At 48.3% G+C, this 21,453-nt stretch overlaps 1 protein-coding gene across 2 annotated transcripts in view; it reads right to left on the reverse strand.

Moving 5' to 3' along the window:
• PSME4 (proteasome activator subunit 4) overlaps positions 1 to 21,453 on the reverse strand; it is a 1,411,622-nt gene that overhangs the window by 157,667 nt on the left and 1,232,502 nt on the right. The gene's annotated exons all lie outside the window — the stretch shown is intronic.

A 21,453-nucleotide genomic window follows, 5' to 3' on the forward strand; every position in this document is an offset into this window, starting at 1 on the left:
TACCTATGGGACATCTAAACAACGAGGGTTGATCTGGTAAGCAGAGAAAAGCCGACAAGACAGGAAGGTAGCCTTTAACATTGGCTACTGTAAAACCCTGTTGTACTAGAGAAAGAGAATATCTGACGAATAGGCCTGCAAAGGATTAATCGATCTCTCTTCACACCACTTAACAAACTTGGCCCAACTACCAGAATAGACAGATTTGGTGGAATGTCTCCTGACCGATAAAATAAGATCTCTCACATCCGGTGGGAGAGAGAGAGAGAGAGTAGTTTGCCCCATTCAATCTCCAGGCATGAAGGGGCAGGCGCTGGAGGTAGGGGTGTAGAACCTGCCCCTGCGACCGCGAGAGGAGGTCTGCCTTGAGAGGGAGACGGACTGGAGGGTGCGGTGAGAGGTAAGGGAGGTCTGTGTACCACACCCTTCGCGGCCAATCCGGGACAATCAATATGACTTTGGCCCAGTCTTGGCGACTATTTCTCAGAACTCGAGGAATCAAGGGTATGGGAGGAGAGGTGTAAAGAAGCTGTAAGCCCCAATCTACCCGAAACGCATCCCCCAAAGCTCTCTGCGTCGGACACTGGAGATTGCAGAATGCGCATTCTTGTGAGTGGCAAACTGGTCCAACAGAGGAAACCCCCACATCCTGAAAATGTGAAGGACCATCTCTGGATGGAGACTCCACTCATGATCGACCGAAAACTGCCAACTGAGATTGTCCACATGCAAATTTAGTTCTCCGGCCAGATGATTTGCGGTCACGCAAATCTGATGGTCCTGCGCCCAAGACCAGAGACGCAGAGTTGTCTGCAAAGAAGTTTGTTGATGTACCACATCACTGTAGAGTTGTCTGTCAGAACCTGGATTGACTGATGTGAAGGGAGGGAAGAAAGGCCTTGAGAGCCAAACGTATAGCCCGCAATTCCAGAAGACTGATGTGAAACAATTTTTCCTCTGGAGACCAAAGGCCTTTGACCTCCAGATCCCCCAGATAAGCATCTCACCCTAGAGTGGCGGCATCCGTTATCACTGTGGCCTCCGGAGAAGGAGCTTGAAACGGCTTCCCTTGAGACAGGTTGTCTGGAACACTCTACCATAACAGCTCCGCTGCAGTGTCTCTGGAGATCCTGACCACCTCTTGGAGATCTCAATTGTGTTGAAACCACTGCCTGCGAAAGCACCACTGAAGGTTCCTCATATGCCAGTGTGCATGGTTGACCAACAGTATGCAGGAAGTGAACAGACCTAGGACTGGAACAGCTGCTCCATTCTGAAAAAGCGGAATCATAGAGTGGACGGTCTGAATCCTCTATAGAGGCGGGAAGGCACAACTCACAGTTGTGTTAAGTACTGCTCCTATGAACAGATTGCACTGAGAGGGCACAAGGCGAGATTTGTGTACATTTATCGAAAACGCCAAGAGAACAACAGTTGCATTGTTACTTGCAAATGAAGCAACACCATCTCTGGCGACTTCGCTTTGAGCAGCCAGTCGTCCAGATAAGGGAAAACAGGGACCCTTGATCTTCTGAGATGTGCTGCTACCAATGCCATAACCTTTGTGAAGACCCGGGGTGCAGAAGGACCGCAAACTGTTAGTGTTGAGACCTTAAAACAAAGATACTTCCGATGCGACTTCAGGATGGAAATGTGAAAATACGCATCCTGCAAATCGATCGACACCATCCAGTCTTCCTTTTGCAGTGTAAGAAGAGCCTAAGCTAGGATCAACATCTTGAGTTTCTCCTGTTTGCGGTAAAAACTCAAGACCCAGAGGTCTAAGATCTGACTCAAGCAACTGTCCTTTTTGGGAATCAGGAAGTACCAGGAGTAGCATCCCTGAGCCCTTTTCTGCTCTGGAAACACCTCGATCGCACATTTTTGCAGTAAAGGCAGAACTTCCTGCTGGAGAAGTAGGAGGTGCTCTTCGGAGCACAAACCCTGACAGGGAGGGTAAGGAGGGGGAACCTTCTGGAAGGGTAGGGCATACCCATTTTCTATGATGTTTAACATCCAGAGATCTGCATCAACATACCTCCAATGTTGTAGAAAATGGGACACCCGCCCTCCCACAGGACAAGCATGCTCTATGATGGCAGTACTAGAGCTGCTTCCCTGCCGCACCTGCTGGAGGTGCAGAAGTGGAGGAGGAGGAAACTTGCTGCCGTACTGTACCCCGCAGACGACCTCTGCCCTTTCCCCTGTATTATCTGTACAGGGGTTTTGCCTGCTGTTGCTTCTGTTGCGGGTGCTGCCTGGCACGAAAGGATGAGGTCCTGCCAAAACCACAATACTTGCGATATGCAAAGCCCCTGGACTCAGACTTGAGACCCAAAGATTTTGCCGTGGCTCTACTGTCTTTAAAGCGCTGCAGCGCCAAGTTCGTTTTGGCCCCAAATATGTGAGATCCGTTGAAAGGCAGGTCTAACGAGGTAGCTTGGACATCACTGGAGAACCCCGAACACCGCAATCAATCGTGCCTCCTGATCGCCATAGACTATCACATCACCCTGGCAACCGAATCAGCAGTGTCCAGACAAGATTGTATGACCTGGCGGGCCGCAGCTTGAGCATCCGTAAGAACCTTTGAAAAAATGACCCTGCACGTCCTCCGGTAGTTTTGGAAGCACTTCCCTTGCCGAGTCCATAATTGCATGGATATAGCTACCCAAAAGGCATGTAGCATTTGTTGATTTGGGAGCCATACTTCCTGTAGAGAATACCTTCTTCGCAGATTGCTCCATGCGTTTGGACTCCATATCTTTAGGTGTAGATGGGAATGACCCTGCATACTGCTTCGAGGAGCACGAAGCCTGGACGGCCAAACTTTACAGTGATGGATGAGTGGACAGAAAAGCAGGATCCCCGGAGCCACCTTATACCTCCTTACCACAGATTTAGACACCGCAGGAGCAGTCATCGGCTACTGCCACACATCAAGGATGGGCTCAGTTAAAGCCTTGTTGAAAGGGATCAAAGGCTCCAAGATAGAAGTAGGGGAATGGAGCACCTCAGTCAAAATACCAGATTTCAATTCTGCTGTGGGATCCGCTGCCTTACTGATCACAGAGTGATAAGAAGTAACTTCTGGAGTTGGGAGATTAGAGTTCCCATTCAGGAGAAGTATCTAGGTCACTAGCATCCTACAAGAAGTATCTAGGTCACTAGCATCCTACAGACCTTCGAAATCCTGATCAATGTCCACAATTTCCCCTTCCTTGGCCGCCTGAGGTTGTTTCTGGTAATCTCTCTTTCATTAACGTCTGTGCCTCTCAATTTGGTCTCCCTCTCCTTCAGTGCTTTGGGGTTCATGCGCCTGCATGATGAACACTCCCCAACATCATGGTCTGATGAGAGACACTGCAAACAGTCTTCATAGGGGTCAGTGGCAGACATCTGACCCCCACATTCCCTGCATGGCCCCAATCTGGATTCCCTCGGAGTAGTCATAGTCGCTGCTACAAAGACCCAAAGACTTGCAAAAAAGAAACTTGACGGCACAGAAAAAAAGGGACCGGACGCAGGCACGCCGACGAGGTCTTCTTATTGCTCCGATGACATCACGCAGAGTCGTGTGCGTAGCCGTTCCATTGTGATGTCTTGTCGATGTGTGAGAGCTCAGGAGAAAAGTTTCTGTGAAATGCTGCGCATAGTGTAATTCAAAAGGTGAGGAATCCAAAGGCAAATGTATACATCAGAAATGACTCTGGTCAGACAGCATCCTGAACTTGTCCTGCTGAATAAAAAAGTTCAGAAGGCAGTGATCCACAATGGGTCTCAGGACTCTTTCCTTTTTGGGGGAACAAGAAAAAGAGAAAATAATTGTGCCCCGTTCTTTCAGAGGCAATACCTTAATGGTCCCTTAGTACAGCTTGGCAAATAACAAGTACACTTTCAGAATCTAGTTGTGTGTCAGGGGAAGTATAGCTAACAGAGAACAAAGGATGCTTGATCTGCTGCTTGTGATAACAATTCTTAGATCAACTCCTGCAATTAAAGATGTAGTAGTACATTTTATAAGGTGTTTGGACTGGTTGAAATGGTTGCTTCAGCACTCCGCTGCTTCTTCCATGCCAATGCAGGGTGGACCTGCTCTTGCAGTATCACAGTCCGGTTCTACACTCCATTGGCCAAACACTGGTTGCTGGTGAGAATATTAAGCGCTGTCAGCTAGAGTCCTTTTGTCTTTCTTTCAAGCTGATAAACAGGTTGTACTGTTCTACTTCTTTTAAGATGGTGTTGATAACAATATATTCAGCTCTTAGGGTTAGGGAACTTCGGGCCCGTTAAGTTGGCCCCTCTTTTCTACCTGGACAAGTCGGTCCTCTGTACCTGCACATCTTTCTTGCCCAAAGTGGTTCCTGCCTCTCACACAGCCCAGTCTATCCCTCCTCATTCTTCTGTCCTGCACCTCAAACCTCCAAGGAGGAGGACTGGTTGCATACACTGGATGCCAGGTGGGCGTTCTCTTACTACACTGACTGCCCTTGAGAGGGTAGAATGGATAATCAGCTTTTCATGGGATTTGCTAGAGCCAAGAAAGTCAAGGAAATGGCAGACCGATCTGCTATTCTGAGGTCAAGAAACAAATCTCTGAAGAGGTGGAAACTGATTGGCATAGACTATCATGGAGATGTCTAGAAGGGGAGTGCCCCTAGAACCCTCGAATATCTCACAAACGAGTATCAAATGCGCGACTGCCAGCACTACCATTACCTCCGCTTAGTGCATGCCCTACGCATGCATATAGGCGCAGATACCTCGGTCCCTGAGTACTCTCCCATGGAAGACAGGCTCCTGCTAGATCCCATGCTAGAGAAACCCACGGCCACTACTTACCGTAAAATCATAAATAATATGCCTGATCCATTGGTGTCTTTGAGGGCTAGATGGGCGGCAGATATAGGGGACCTAGCGGCGATGACTGGCAGGACGTCCTGCAAAGTCCCTGTGAGGTGGCGATTCGGATCAGGTTCCGCCTAGTCCAACTAAAAATCCTTCATCGGTGTATTACCCGCGCACTCACCTGTTTGCTTGGGGTAGGAGTCTGTCCCCACTGTGTGCCTGGGGATGTCGCGGGGAGGGCTCCTTCTTCCATATTCTTTGGGAATGTCCATACATTGTGCAGTTCTGGAGTAACGTGGTACATACAATGGAAACGGTGGTGGGCGCATCGGTCCCGGTGGACCCTAGGTGGTTTTTGCTTATGATTAAGGGTCCGACGGACTGGTCACGCTATGCTGAGATTTAGCTGGCACTAGCGGCTGGAGTGGCCAAGAGGAATATTATGAGCTTATAGGGGGGCGCAGGAGCCTCCACAATGGGACCAGTGGCAGCGTGACCTTGACTGGTGTCAAAGGGTGGAGGAGACAGTGTACAAGGCTAGGGGTTGAGTGAAAAAATGGAGGAGGGTCTGGGGTCCCTGGCGCAAATACAGAGTCCAGAGGGGGAGGGTGGGAGAAGTCGGATTAGCATTGTCGTTCTATGACACTGTATCGTTTGCTTTCTAATGCGGATTGAGTTGCTATCCTTGCACTTGCCTTGTGTACATTGTTGTGTATTTGCTGAGTCACTGAGCAAAGTTAATAAAAAGAATCCAAAAAAAAGAAACATCTCTGGAGATCATTTCTGCCCACTCTGCTAGTGTCATGACTGCTTCCACAGCTCTCACCAGGCGCATTCTAGTGGCTGCCATCTGACCTCAATGGTTGTGCTGCTACACAGAATCACTTGCTCAAGGGTAATCAGATGGGGTGGTGTCTAATCCTTATATATTTTTTGTTTAATATCTGATTATTGAGTACAAACAAATAGAAAATTACACATGTTGCCAAGAATGAAGAGCAAAGGAGGAGGGGCGCCAAAAAGTGGTTACAGAATAAACAATTGGCCCTAAGACCCTGCAAACGGGGAAAGTCCAGTATACCAATATGCAAAACACATATGCGATGAGGGCAGAGCCATTTTCTAAAACATAGAAGACAACTTCAGAGAGAGAATTCTCGCCAAACCCCAGGGGGAAGTCACGTAGGGGGCCGAGAGGCAAAGGCCCAACTAAAGTTCCATTGTCCAATAGAGGGAGCACACAACAACTCAACCCGGGAATTAAACAGTTGGTCAAGGCTAACAAGGTACGGTCAAAGCGAGACCCCCCTCCGCCCATGTGGACATTATCAGTCGTACTGCGACAGTTCTAATACACTTTGCAGTAAATAACAGAAGAAACATCATATATTAAGAAAGAAAGAGAAAGATGAAAGAAGAGATGAAGCGGGAACCCAAAGAAAGTGAGAACAAGAAAGGAAGAAAAGACAGAAGCTGATGCGCCAGAAGAATGAAGAGGAGGGGGAGGGGCCAAGGCCCAAACAGGGGGGGAGGGCAGCAGTCACAAGGCCCGCGGATTATGCTCAGCGGGCCAAGCAGGTTACTCCGGAGATGCTGGTCTCGTGCCACGAGAGAAAAGTTCCAGGGGATCATCAAACTGTTGTAGAGCCCGCAGTTTAGGGGGCATCAAGCGGGAGTGTCCGGTTTTAGTGAGGTGGTGTATGAGTGGATGCCAGATGCGGTCAACGCGTGTGTCAGCAGCCTCGGATTGGTAACGCGGGCATTCGGGCAATGCCCGAGGGGCCGGTGTCCGAGTTCTGCTGTGGGCTGCTTTTTTGAGCAGTCTGGGGGGCTATTTGGTTGCTGTCTCTGTTGTTCTGATACAGTCAGCGGGCCCAGTGGGTGTCTGAGCGGCCTTTCTAGAGGCGGATTGGGCGCTCATTACCTCCGTTTAGCAGAGGTGTCACTCCCTTTGTCTCGCGGGCCGGCCCGGTCCATTAATGTGTGCACATACTGACTGGGGGTAGGGGGCCTGAGTAGAAGTGGCCTCACTTGTTTCACCAGTGAAAACTAACTCGTGCATTCTCCCACCCCCACCCCACCAAAACAGTTTTTTTTATAAGATCACACCAAAACAGTGATATGAGGAGTGTTTATGCAGATGTTGGCCGTTTTTTTTGTGGCTTGCCCGGGCCGATTTTCATTCCCAATCCAACCCTGTGTGTCAGTGTGGGTGAGACGGGCAGTAAGCAGTTCCAAGGAAAGGACATCCCACAGCCGGAGAAACCACGCAGCAATAGGCGGAGGTTGGGGCCGCTTCCAGCAGGAGGTAATCGACTATCGCGCTGCTCCTACTAAGTGAAGAATAAGATGCCAGTGTCAGTGCCGAGGTCATGGCCTTCAGCGTGCCTTATATATTTTGTAGGGGTATTACACATGACTTCTCCGTCTGTATCATTTTCTCCTCTTGCTATTGGCTCGTTTCAAGATGTAATGCATGATAAACATGTTCTAAGAGATGCCCAATTTTGGGGGCTAAATTCAAATGTTTACAGATAAACTGCCGCATGTAAAAAGTAATTGATCAAAATATACTCCTAACAGATGTTGATGTAACTATATTTTATAGATAAACTTATTCCGTCACCAAATGGGGTATGTCAGGACAGTATCCCTTAATGCTGTGGAAGACTGACAAATACAGATATCCTATTTAAATGCCCACCCGTGCCCCTCTTCCAGTTAAAAGTCTGCTCACTGGAATTTCATATGAACGCTGTGTTGTTTCTCATGAACTCCACTGACACTCCTAACTATTTAGTACTGAAGTGCCTCAGCCTGTGCAAATCATTATTAACAAGATTATGGTTAATAGAAATAATTATTACACTAAAACAATAGTTCACTGGGAGGGCATCTACAATACTGAACTCAATTCCGCTGGCTGTCAGGAATACGTTCCCCTTGAAATCTTTTATAAGAGAGCTGAAATGTATATTGCTCCTGCGTGAATTCAATTTATAATATATCTACAAAGGGCTCCAGAGAAATATTATTCAATTTGGTCATCTGATATGAACACTGCAATTGTCAATTATACTGCACTGAATTTTAATTGTTTTTTTTCTATTCTAAATGTATACTGTACTCAGTCATACTATTTATTATTGAACTCTTGCATAGTGGGCATATAGTCCACACTGGATAGCATCACGTGAAAATGATTCAGTCAATATATTGCATTGTTTCGTTGGTTGCCTCTTGTAACTTGATCCTATGTTAGGTGCTCAGTCGCCTATTTCGGTATTTTACATGCAATATGAAAAGCAAAATAAACATATATATATATATGTGTATGTATAAATAATATGTATATATATTCATTTTCCTTTATAGCCACTTGGCCCTGACTGATTTTGTATCTTGTGTTGGAATTTAACTCTTTCTTTTCCTTCTCTTGATTTATTTCCATACTGATATGTACTGACAGAATGTCAGGGTTGAAATGGATTCTTTAAAACAAGAGGCAAGCAACTGAATATACTGACCGATGGTCAGGCTTGAAATGAATTGTGACAGTGAAAAACATGAAATGGACAATTGGCCTTCAACTCTTAATATAATTATGAGAGTGTTATGGACCGGGACTACATTTAGCGCTTTTGCACATGTATTTCATTTTGGTGCTTAAGATTTGGCCACTTGGCCGAAATATAACGGAACCTTTGAATTTAGTGCAAATATTTAAAAATGCAAAACTGCTTGTTGATTTAAATATTAGAATGTCGCCTTAAATTAATTAACTTTGTTATAGCACCAGTCGATATTTACTTTTGCGCCACTGAGTCTTTCTAGCATTTCATTTGTAGTCCTTTGAATGATTGTAGTTTTGCGTTGGGCTGTGGTCCTTTGTCAATGTTCACTACCCTTTTGGTGCGCTTTAAAATGGTGACTGTATGTTTATGTGGCTGGCTAACGAAAAAGACCGCCTGGTCGAAACGCGTCGCCAATAAACTAACCTTTGAACACGAACCCTGGAGTGCGAGTCTTCTGTGTTCCCTGGAAGCTTTACTGAGTGGGGAACCCTTTCGAACCTATACTTCCGGGTTTCCAACACCCGGGACTCGCACCGGCCTCGAGTGGACTGGAGCGGACAAGTTGGAATTTTTTCTCACAAACCGGCCGCTGGCCAAGATCTGCTCCGACCGCCTGAACCGGAAAGAACTGGACTGAGCTTCCTGCCGGAGATCGATCGGTGAGTGAGGACTGTGGAGACGCGCTTCGGAAGCGGCGCGCTACCGCGTATAGGACGCGGTAGCGCGCCGCTTCCGAAGCGCGTCTCCACAGTCCTCACTCACCGATCGATCTCCAGGCCTGCTGGTTGTGGACCCATGCAGCGGACAACGCTAGGAGGTTTCAGAGATCCGGATTGTGGGCAGAGGCACAGCGCTACCGATTTTGAGGAAAGCGCGGCAGGGATTTTCCGTGAATAATTAAACTCTGTGCAAATAAGGGATTACTACATCTACCTGGAAATATGACCAGGGGTAAACAGACGGCGGCGGCTGCCACGTCTGCAACAACAACTACGAAAACAACCACGGTGAATGAACCGACCATGACCAAGAACCGCCGTGCTGGCAGGGTTGATGAGGCGAGGTCGCTGTTTTGTGAGACGGACAGCGCTACAACAAATACAGTGAGTACTAATGAGACGGCAAGTACACCACCGGATAAGACTCTGAAACAGATGCTATTTCAGTATGAAAAACTTATGAAGAAAGAAATCAACCGCTGGTGGGAGGTAACTTCTCTGGATAATTATATAGAAGTCGGCAGAGTGCCGAGAGGGCTACGAATTACGATTACCCCAACTTACCAGAACCCCCATCCGAAACTGATATCCGACTGGTCTGAACTAATGGCTGGAACTTGCAAAAATATGCTTGGTTTGCTGTCCAAATATGCTGCCATGGAACTTGAGCAGGTTATTATAGACATTGGCAAACTGAAAGAAGAACTTGATAAACACAATGCGAAAGATGAGATCGCCAAGGCAATTGAACAAATGGAGAAAAGACTTGACAAATATGAGGATGAGATCAAGCAGAAGAAGAAAAGTAAATTCTTGAGGGACAAACAAGATTATGCCAGTGGGCGGATCTTAACGTTTGGCAAAAAATATGATGGAGCCATAAGACAGTTCAAACAGTTAGGAGCGAGTGGACAACCTCGCAACATCACTGTATCGGAGTCAGGTTCAGAGACATTTTCAGACATGGAGGAAGCACTGGACACCAGTGGGAGGAGTTTACTTTCATTTAAACCCTTGGAGGAATATGATTTTTTACAATCGGCAATGACACTCAGGGCCAGACCACCGGAGCGGTCATACGGAAGAGGAAGAGGCGGAAACACAAGAGGAAAGTCACAAGGCGCGGAGGAAAGAAACACAAGAGGAACAATGTCGCATGGGAAGACAACACGACAGACCAAGCAACAATGATGGGTGAGCCCAATCTGACTATCATTAACATTTCCTCCCACAACCTGACTATGGCAGAGAAATCGGTATTGGAGTTGGGCTTGAGTTTCTGCCCGATGGCCAATTTCGATTATAGCCAAACAAGAATTGATGTATTTCTTTTTGTTCGTAAACTTAAGTTAATGAAAATGTTTGCACTAAAGAAAAAACGGGCCCTTGAGCAAAGGGGCAATGATACGAATTGGAGCACACAGGTGTCAAATGTATTACAAATACAGGATGTTGAGAGTTTAGCGAGTGCGCTAGAATTATGTGGTGAAGATGTGAGTGGGCTAAGTGACTCGGAGGTACTTGGCAGGATGGGTTTGTCGTTAGGAGGACGTACAGCAACTAATCACAGACCAAAATCCACTTTTAATCCCATTACACCACATGACAACCTAGAGACATTTCACGACATTGTAACTAGAGACCTTCTCTCTTTATGGGAGAATAGCAAGAACAAGCATGCGCATAATCTTTCGACAGAACAGAGGAAAGCCCTCGGTACACTGAACGCGGACCCCTGCTGTATAATTAAGCCATCCGACAAAGGTGGGAATGTTGTCTTGTGGGACATAAATCTGTACAAACAGGAGGCAAATAGACAACTTGAGCTGTCAGGCAATTACAGGAGATCGAACAGAGAGGAGTATGCAGATAGCATTACAACGTACCATGAGAAACTTAAGGGTTGGAGAGAGAAGAACTTGCTTGCGGAATCGGAACTGAGATTTTTATATGTCAAACAGCCGGTTTCCCCCTGTTTTTATATGTTGCCAAAAGTCCACAAGGACAAGACCAACCCACCTGGTAGGCCCATCGTGTCTGCCAATGACAGTCTTCTTGAGAGCACATCCATTTTCCTTGACACATTCCTTTTCCCGTATGTCCTCAATCTCCCCTCATACTGTAGGGACAGTACAGACTTTATCACCAAGATAGAGGGAATCAGATGGGAGGACAGTTTCTGGTTGGTCACTATAGACGTGGTCTCACTGTACACGTGTATCAGACACGATGATGGTTTGAAAGCATGTAGACATTTCTTGAGGGATAGGTCTGTTTTCTTTCTGCAACAAACAGAAATGCTGCTCGAAATGCTAGAATTTTGTCTGAAGAACAATTTCTTTCTTTTTGATAATACTTGGTTCAAACAAGAGGTGGGGACGGCGATGGGGAGCTGCTTCGCTCCTAGCTTTGCCTGCATGCTGATGGGTTGGTGGGAGGAACAAGTCCTATGGTCAGAAGATAATACCAGTCTTACTCGTCATATTGCCTTTTACATCAGGTATATTGACGATATTTTCCTGATCTGGGATGGTACCAAACTTGAACTAAACAAATTCCTCGCCAGCATCAATAGGAATGGGGTCAATCTGAAATTTACCAACAAAGTAGACCAAACAGAAATGGAGTTCCTGGATGTTACAGTGAAAGTGGTGGAGGGAGTGCTCCAAACCAGCCTATATAGGAAACCTACCTCAGGCAATAGCATCTTACATGCTAGAAGTCTCCACCCCAGAAACCTCAAGGACAGCATCCCCTATGGAGAATTCTTGAGGGCAAAACGTAATTGCAGCTTAGAGACAGCATGTAAGACAGAGCAGATCATCATGACCCAGAGGTTTAGGGCCAGGGGTTACACAGACCAGGTACTGCTGGTGGCCAGAGAAAAAGCAAAATCTAGAAATAGGGAGAGTCTCCTGACTAAAAAGGCAGTGAGAGCAAATGAGAGTGAGGGATCCAACAATGTCAGGATGATAACTACATACAGTGCAGAAGCAGGTAAGGTACGTGAGATCCTGAAGAAACACTGGCACATCGTTAAGAGTGACCCAATCATAGGCAAAGTGATCAATAGACAACCACAGTTGACGTATAGAAAGGCACGCTCTCTGAGGGACATGCTAGTGAGAAGCTACTTTGAGACACCTACAAAGAAAAAGAATTGGCTAAAAGAGCAGAGAGGCTTTTACAAGTGTGGGAAGTGTAAGGCCTGTGCAACTAGCAAGAATGTTAAATCCTATCCACTACCTACAGGCAGGAATGCTATGATTGGGAAATTTATGAACTGCAACACTGACCACTATGTGTATGTGATTGTTTGCCCATGTACGAAATATTACATTGGGAGCACCATCTTCCCAATCAAGAAACTTATATTGGAGCACATGAGGGCAATCAAGAATGTTGACATGAGTTATGCTACTGCACGCCATTGGTTACGCTTTCATAACAGCGATGTTAATCAATTTTCCTTCTTTGGCATTGACAGGATTCCTGCGAACCCAAGAGGGGGCAACAGACTCAAGCAGCTACGAATCCTGGAATCTCAGTACATCATACGTCTGGATTCAAGAAACCCCTTTGGCCTGAATGAGGATGAGGAGTTACATGTGCATATTGGCTGAAAACCCTATGTTAGGCCTTTGATAGTATCTACCTGCACTTGACCCTCAACCCTTCTGTATCCCCAGCTGCTGTGCTTGCAATACCCAACTCACTCTTTCCTCAGAGGGGGCTCTCTCTGTCGGTAGACGTGACATTGGAAGCTTCACACAAAAGCTTAGACTAGACGATCTCGGCACGACATACCTTGTCAAGCACAGGGTTAGCTCACACCTGATGAGCAACCCATCACCACGTTAAAATTGGTTAAGAAATGTCCCTTTCCCTTAATTGCACACTATCTAACTCCACGTTTTTAACCACACAGTCACACCCAGATCAATACATTTGTTGTAGGTCCTGTTCAGACTCGCAACAGACAGTATAGGTCTCACCCTCTGCACCTTGCACAGTGCTGAAAGATGGATTTTAGCACCTTCTTGTTGGTGATTGGCCAATTTTATGTATTGGCTTTTCAATTTGGTTTACCCCCTCACTCCCCGTGACCCAGCTCCATCCCACTGAACATACGATCCCAATTACATTCTCTTGACAGTCCATGTGTATAAATATAGAGAGAGCTAGAGGGATTTAGTACCCTGTGTCCCTAATATGTATATATATTCATTTTCCTTTATAGCCACTTGGCCCTGACTGATTTTGTATCTTGTGTTGGAATTTAACTCTTTCTTTTCCTTCTCTTGATTTATTTCCATACTGATATGTACTGACAGAATGCCTGGTTTGAAATGGATTCTTTAAAACAAGAGGCAAGCAACTGAATATACTGACCGATGGTCAGGCTTGAAATGAATTGTGACAGTGAAAAACATGAAATGGCCAATTGGCCTTCAACTCTTAATATAATTATGAAAGTGTTATGGACCGGGACTACATTTAGCGCTTTTGCACATGTATTTCATTTTGGTGCTTAAGATTTGGCCACTTGGCCGAAATATAACAGAACCTTTGAATTTAGTGCAAATATTTAAAAATGCAAAACTGCTTGTTGATTTAAATATTAGAATGTTGCCTTAAATTAATTAACTTTGTTGTAGCACCAGTCGATATTTACTTTTGCGCCACTGAGTCTTTCTATCATTTCATTTGTAGTCCTTTGAATGATTGTAGTTTTGCGTTGGGCTGTGGTCCTTTGTCAATGTTCACTACCCTTTTGGTGCGCTTTAAAATGGTGACTGTATGTTTATGTGGCTAGCTAACGAAAAAGACCGCCTGGTCGAAACGCGTCGCCAATAAACTAACCTTTGAACACGAACCCTGGAGTGCGAGTCTTCTGTGTTCCTTGGAAGCTTTACTGAGTGGGGAACCCTTTCGAACATATATATATATATATATATATATATATATATATATATATATATATATATATATATTTCAAACAAAGGCTCTGCAACAGGAGATCACTCGACAGCAGTAAGGTACATATGCCTCAATTTATTTCTGCGGTGGTGAACAAAAAATACCGTCATTTTCCCTTGTCTGCCCGACGCGTTTCTGAGCTGTTCGCTCCTTCCTCATGGGCAATCAGGTGCTGCAGTTTCGTGACGTTTGAGTTGTCCCATCCTAAACTGCCTTCTGTAGATACAGTCTCAGTTGTGCGCTTTGTAGCCTCATTGAATGCTGGGACATTTTTTGTTCACCACCGCAGAAATAAATTGAGGCATATGTACCTTACTGCTGTCGAGTGATCTCCTGTTGCAGAGCCTTTGTTTGAAATAATTTACGCACGACAGCTTCGTCGTGGGGAGAGCACCACCTTCGGAAAGGAGAAGGGAGTCGCTGGAGGAAGGGGCTGCTGAATCGGAACTACCCGAGGCGGAAAACGGCACAGCAGATTCAAACACGAACGGTGGTGAATAAAATGAACCGGAGCACACTAAAGTGCTTTAAATCATCACAGTGGGTCCGGATTTTTCCACTGTGACCGTGGCTAATTAAATGAGACTGCGGGACCCACTGAGGGTGTTACAAACATTGAGTAAAAACTACATGTCCCAGCATTCAATGAGGCTACAAAGCGCACACCTGAGACTGTATCTACATAAGGCAGTTTAGGATGGGACAACTCAAACGTCACCAAACTGCAGCACCTGATTGCCCATGAGGAAGGAGCGAACAGCTCAGAAACGCGTCGGGCAGACAAGGGAAAATGACGGTATTTTTTGTTCACCACCGCAGAAATAAATTGAGGCATATGTACCTTACTGCTGTCGAGTGATCTCCTATTGCAGAGCCTTTGTTTGAAATAATTTACGCACGACAGCTTCGTCGTGGGGAGAGCATCACCTTCGGAAAGGAGAAGGGAGTCGCTGGAGGAAGGGGCTGCTGAATCGGAACTACCCAAGGCGGAAAACAGCACAGCAGATTCAAACACGAACGGTGGTGAATAAAATGAACCGGAGCACACTAAAGTGCTTTAAATCATCACAGTGGGTCCGGATTTTTCCACTGTGACCTTGGCTAATTAAATGAGACTGCGGGACCCACTGAGGGTGTTACAAACATTGAGTAAAAACTACATGTCCCAGCATTCAATGAGGCTACAAAGCGCACACCTGAGACTGTATCTACATAAGGCTGTTAAGGATGGGACATCTCAAACGTCACGAAACTGCAGCACCTGATTGCCCATGAGGAAGGAGCGAACAGCTCAGAAACGCGTCGGGCAGACAAGGGAAAATGACGGTATTTTTTGTTCACCACCGCAGAAATAAATTGAGGCATATGTACCTTACTGCTGTCGAGTGATCTCCTGTTGCAGAGCCTTTGTTTGAAATATATATATATATATATATATATCCCAATCATGCTTTGTATTTGATCTCCAATATTTCTGCATTTTCAAGACGCGTTTGAGCTGTTTATGTGCAATAGTACTACAGCTGGGGTGGACCACCAGGCAAACCCATATTAATTGCCAGATTGTGGCAGATTAACCTTCTTGTATCCTGAAATATATTATTTGCTTGTATACTGTGTTCTAGAAAGGCTACGGTACTGCTTGTACCCAAAAAGTATACTGGGGTCTCACAACGAAAGAACTACTAAGATTAACAAAATATTTATTGGGGCCTGGATGGTCCAGTGGCTGGTTGCTAAGCTTCTGCATGACCCTACTTTTTTTATTTATTTTTATTTTTAACAAGACCTTTATTGCTCAAGATAGTTCGTTGTGTTTGCATACAGCACATAGCCTACAACCCACAGGGGCCGGCAGCATGAGTTGGCAATCAGTGAAAGTATGGGCGGGATAACACAGCCATTTAGCCGACAGCCCTGAGGCCCGGCGGCGCATTGGGGATAGAGCACGTAGACATGCCGTAATACTCAACACAATCGATAAGTAGGTCAGTAGATTTTCTTTTTTTCCTTTATTCGTTAGCATAAGCACATCAATGTATCTCCGGCATCCGCATTGAATGAGCAACGATCTGTATCCACCAGAAGTATCAATTAACAGTTGTGGTCAAGGGGTAGTGTGTGGACAGGCAACAGAGGGTGTGAGCAATCTGCGTTGGAGATGCCGCTGTGTCATGAGCAGGTGCGCAATGGTATAGCTCACTAATGCGGGGGAGCAGGTTCGCATAGGCGGATGCGCCAGGTCATGTCTATTGCGGTCAAGACCGTGACGTCAGTTGGCCCAATGCGCGCGGAACCCCCGGCGGCAAGCACTCGGGTGTGTACGCCAGATATAGGGGACGGCGCCCAAGGCCGGCTCTACAGCGCCAGGGGGGGGACATATGCCCTAGCCGTGGCCTGCATCCTAAATGCGTGGGAAGTGGTAACAAGTTGTTATGTCAGGCGTGTATTATAGTAGTGGATTAGCGATATCATCCGATATCGGCTCGACATGTCGTGCGTCTTTGTCTACAGCAATAAAAGGCCCGGTCGGGGAACGTGACCGGTGGTGGAACTAATACATGAACCGGTTTGAACAATGGAAAAATAAAGGGGGGGAGGTACGAAAGCGTCAACGCCTGTCAGCGTGGAATGGGGTGGGGGAGGGGGGGGGGGGTCTCTGTAGTCTTTACAAGGAGGTCAGTGGTTTCGGGGCGGAGCGCAGCGGGACCATTCCCGCGGGCATGAGGGGAGTCCGGATAAGGGTCCTCAAAGCATGTGTCTAGTGTGCAGTTAGGGCAGTGGGCATGTGTTGAGAGGGATATGGGCAGGGCCCAGTTTGTGTAGGGCGTTATAGAGCGTAGATGAGAAGCTCACTTGTCAGTAGCGGTGGGGCGCGTGATACATATTTTCCTGGAGTAGCGCTATGTGTATCTTATGGCGTTTAAGATAAGAGTAAATTTGATACCGTCTAGCTGGTGTGTGCATGCCCCTGACGTTCCAGGTACATATCCATATATCAGCCATAATAGTCACTCATGTCAATCCCGCACCCACCGGCCTCAGCCAGCCCTCCGGGTGGGGCACTCCACGGGCCTCCCGGTCCCATCCTTGCCCCAAGCCACTTTCAACCATTAACACAATATGCAGCACCCCCCACAGGCGTCTATGGGTAAGGGAGAAAAGGAACATATAAAGCCAGGCAGAGGCAACATGATAGATAATACCAAAAGGTCGGCTGCACAACATGTCGCCGTCCAAACACTCAATTGAGCTATAGTAAACTATACAGTTCTAGGGGGGTAGTAATTGGCGTTTGCAACAAGAGTCTGAAGAACAATGATGTCCGCGAGAGTGGTGTCACCTCTCCCAGGCCAAAAGATAGAGGTCTTGTCCGATAGGCAGGCCATAGATCCGCCCGCCCAGGATATTGGAAGTATGGAGATGAGGGAGGGGCGTTCATTATTGGAAGGTAGAAGGAAAGTTCAAAAGGAGCCCTCATCATCAAAGGGGGCCGGGGCAGAAGTCACCAGCAGGCATGTGGATCCAGCCGAAGTAATGTGCCCATCATGGTAGAGGATAGAGTCATGGGTGCATATCAAAACAGTACTCACCATGTCTCTCCATCATTCGGCCCCAGGCATGGAAACTTCCGTAGTAGTTTGCATTACAGGTCGTTCGCTGCAGGGCAAGCTTGAGTAACTCCAGCACAGCTACGCCAGCTCGGCGTCGCAGGGAAAGAGTCGCCTGGGCCCTCTCAGCCGAGAAGGTCCACTGTCTGTGGCGTGACGTCCGGAGGATCCGTAGATTGCTGGGAATCCGGCAGGCCGTAGATTGCCTCGTCGTCACTGGGAAACGTGTTCGGGCTGGTATGTGGGGCGTCAGATGTTGAAGGGGAGCTGCTGATTTCCGTGACCCTGCGTAGCGCATCCTGCTGTTCCTGTAGGATCAGATCCGCTGGTGGAGAATGGGTCGGCACCTCCTGTGTGTGGGGGGGCGTGGATGTCCTGCGCCTGCGGCGCCGCCTTGGTCCTCGTGTGCGCGTGTTCGTAGCGGTCCCCGGTTCTCCTTCCGTGGCGCTCCAGCCATACCACCGTCTAGCCAGGCCTCGACTTCCTCAGGGCTAGTGAAGAAGTGCATTTTGTCCTGCGCCACCACTCTCAACTTAGCCTGGAAAAGCAGCGAGTATTTGAGATTCGCCTGCCGCAATCGTTTTTTCACCATCAGAAAAGAGTGGCGTTGTCTTTGCACCTGTATGGTGTAGTCTGGAAAGAACATCACCGTGGCGTTATCTATTCGGATGTCCCCAAGTTTTCTGGATTACCGCAGGATCGTGTCGCGGTCCCTATAGTTAAGGACACGGAAAATTAGAGGCCTGGGGTTGGAGCCAGTTGGAAGGGGTCGTGTGGGTATTCGGTGAGCCCGCTCCACCACGAAGTGAGGCGACAGTACGCCCTCCGGCAATAGTTCTTGCAGCCAGGCTTCTACCCGTCGGACCGGGTCTGTCCCCTCCCATTTTTACGGGATGCCTACCAACCGGATGTTGTTTCTTCGTGCCCGTCCTTCTGCATCCTCAGCACGTTCTTCCAAAAATTCCACCCGGTTAAGCAGGTCTCGGATATGTTTGTCTGCTTGGCTCACCAAGGGCTCCAGTGTCGACACAGCCTTCTCCAAGGTTGAGGTGTGATCTTGCAGCTTCTTATGGTCAGCTCTGAGGTGGGTCAAATTGATTGCCACTCCATCTAGCTTGGTCTCCAGGGAGGAGCGGGTCTGCTGCAAAGATTCCTCCAGCCGTTCCATGACGGCCAGCACATGATCCAGCTTGGACGTCACCTGCTCCGCATCCATCTTAGCCGCTGTTTTGGAGATCTTCCCCTTGAGCGTCGTGCCTCCGGTACCGGTCCGCGTCCTCACCCCTCCAGACATGGGCCGGACGCAGTGGCAATGCAAATCTTATGTGCTGGCGGGGTAGCGCGGATCGCAGCTTCAGGCGAATAGCTTGTAGGGTTCCGGGGGGTCGGTGGCCTCAATTAGTCGACTACCCTGGGCGGTGGCCGGGCACGCAGTATTGTGGTGCTACATAGATAGCAGGGTGCACACCCGCGTCCGTTCTATCGCCAATGACCACAGCAGGGCCCGCGTCGAGGTGCAGCAAATACTGGAGGCGCGCCGCCGGGGCCCAGGCAAGCGCACTGGCTCATGCGATTGGTCGGCACAAGCAAACTTCACTGCTGCATCCAGAGACCAGACGCCTGGCCAGGCACAGATTGTGTCGTTATGTCGCGGTGGCTTCCTCGGAGCGGCAACCCCTGGGCTCGCAGCAGGAGGCGGGGGGGCACTCGCCCTCAGTAGCCCTCGCGGTGCACCCGCGGGCGTTCTCTTCCCCAGTGCCTCTCACGTCTCCACGTCCCCCCCAGCGCAGATCTACGGGGTCCCAGCCCTGTCCCTCATGAATCCTCGTTGTTGGGAGGCGGGTAGATTACTCTCCTCCAGCGGCCGCTTCCTGCGTGATTCGGGCTCCCGAGCTCCTGCCCTCTTCAGCCCGCAGCACTCCTCCAGTGACACTCAGTCCACCCCCCCCCCCCCCCCCCCCGGCGTCCGTCCGCCCTGTGTTAAATGGCCAAGTTTGTATCCCAGTGCAGGGGGGCGGCGGGGCAGCGGCAGGGGGAAAGGGGAGGGGGGGGCGGTCTCAGGGTACTCAGTGTTCTAATTGGCCGCGGCTCCAGGCCCAGCGCCACAGTCCCGGGGGTGACTGCAGCACGGGGGGGGGGGGCGTCGCTTGGTTCCCGGCCACACACCCGCTCCCCCACTCACGGATGGCAGCAAGCGGCACCGCCGGGCAGTCAGGATGTCCCTCCGTAGCGCAGACGTTGGGGTCGCCGCACCGCGCCCCTCCTCCTAGGCCGCCATCTTGAGCCGCGGTCCTGTCCGGAGTCTTGATCACCGCCAAGCCACCTCCGCCGCAATCAGCATCCGCAGGAGACCGGGTAGGTGGGCCTCAGTCGCACAGCAGGGCCAGGCAGCAGCGGGTGACTCGGAGAGCCGATCTGTCCCCTCCCTCAGGCGTCACAGGTTCCGGTCGGGGGTCGCACAGGCCGCAGCGCCAGGCCCAGCGACGCAACCCGATCCCCGGTCTCGCGCACTCAGGCACCCCAGGGGGATCGTGTCAGGAGCGGCCACGGGATCTCGGCTGGCTTCGGTGCGGTGCGCAGCGACCAGATCGTCCCTCAGTCGGACAATGGGTGGGCGGGGGTAGTATGAAGGTCCGCCGGTAGGTTCGGGTAATTCAGGATAACGAAACCGGAGAAGTGGCCCGGGAAAGGGGAGCTCGGGTAGGAGCTCTACCTCAGCGCGTCTTCCTCCATTGCGCGCCAAGCCACGCCCCCTTCTGCATGACCCAATAACACCCCTTTACAGAGTACACCTGGGCAAGACATAAAAGACCTTGGGTTTATCAGGCCCTTTAATAACATATAAGAAAAAGCAGTTTGGGGATAGGGCTCTGGTAACTGGTGACACATTTGTGACTGTTGAACAACTCAAATGTAAGGGTTAATATAATGCTATTGATTTATGCACTGTGTTCTTTCATTGCTCCTTTTTTTGAAAAACAAGACGTAGCTCCTTGTCCTGGGTAACCAGACATATCCAGACTATTCACCTTCCTCATTGTCGGCAGCACCTCTTCATGCACTATGTGCTCCATTGGTCAAGGCTTCCATCAATGAAACCTTAAGAGAAGATGGAAGGGGGACTTGGGAGTGTTTAGTGACAAGAGCAAAACGTGATGACGTTTAACTTCACGAAGAAAATAGAAAGAATTTTCACAAGATGATTCACTTTAAATATCCATATCACGTTGGTGTTCTGTCCAAGATAATGCTAATTAATCATTTGCGGAGATGGCCCAGATGGTCTACTAAAGGTGCAAACTTTTCACATATGGCATAGGAATGTTCTGGAATACATAATGTCATAATGTCTGCAAGAGATGTTGTGTACTATTGAAAAAGTGACTAGGTTGTTGCACCATCCCTGTCCCATGCAGTGCTTGGTGCTCAAAAACATATTACCGCCCTATAATATCTTTTCTTTGTGTAATGGGCGGAGGGCACATACAGACAAAGAATGATAACTGGCCTCAGGCCTTAGGATATCCAGCATAATTATTTAGCTCAGTCTGTCTAAGCTTATAGCGGTATAAATCTACGGGACAAAGATTTTAGCTCTGCAGGTAAAGCTGAACTCACTCAAACAGCAGTATTTTCCCCCTCAATAAAACAGAACTACACAATCTTGCTGAAACTTTGACAACACAAAAGCCTCCGACATTCAGACACCTAATCAAACAT

Source organism: Lissotriton helveticus, chromosome 6, assembly GCF_964261635.1.
Source record: "Lissotriton helveticus chromosome 6, aLisHel1.1, whole genome shotgun sequence".
Classification (NCBI taxonomy): Eukaryota; Metazoa; Chordata; class Amphibia; order Caudata; family Salamandridae; genus Lissotriton; species Lissotriton helveticus.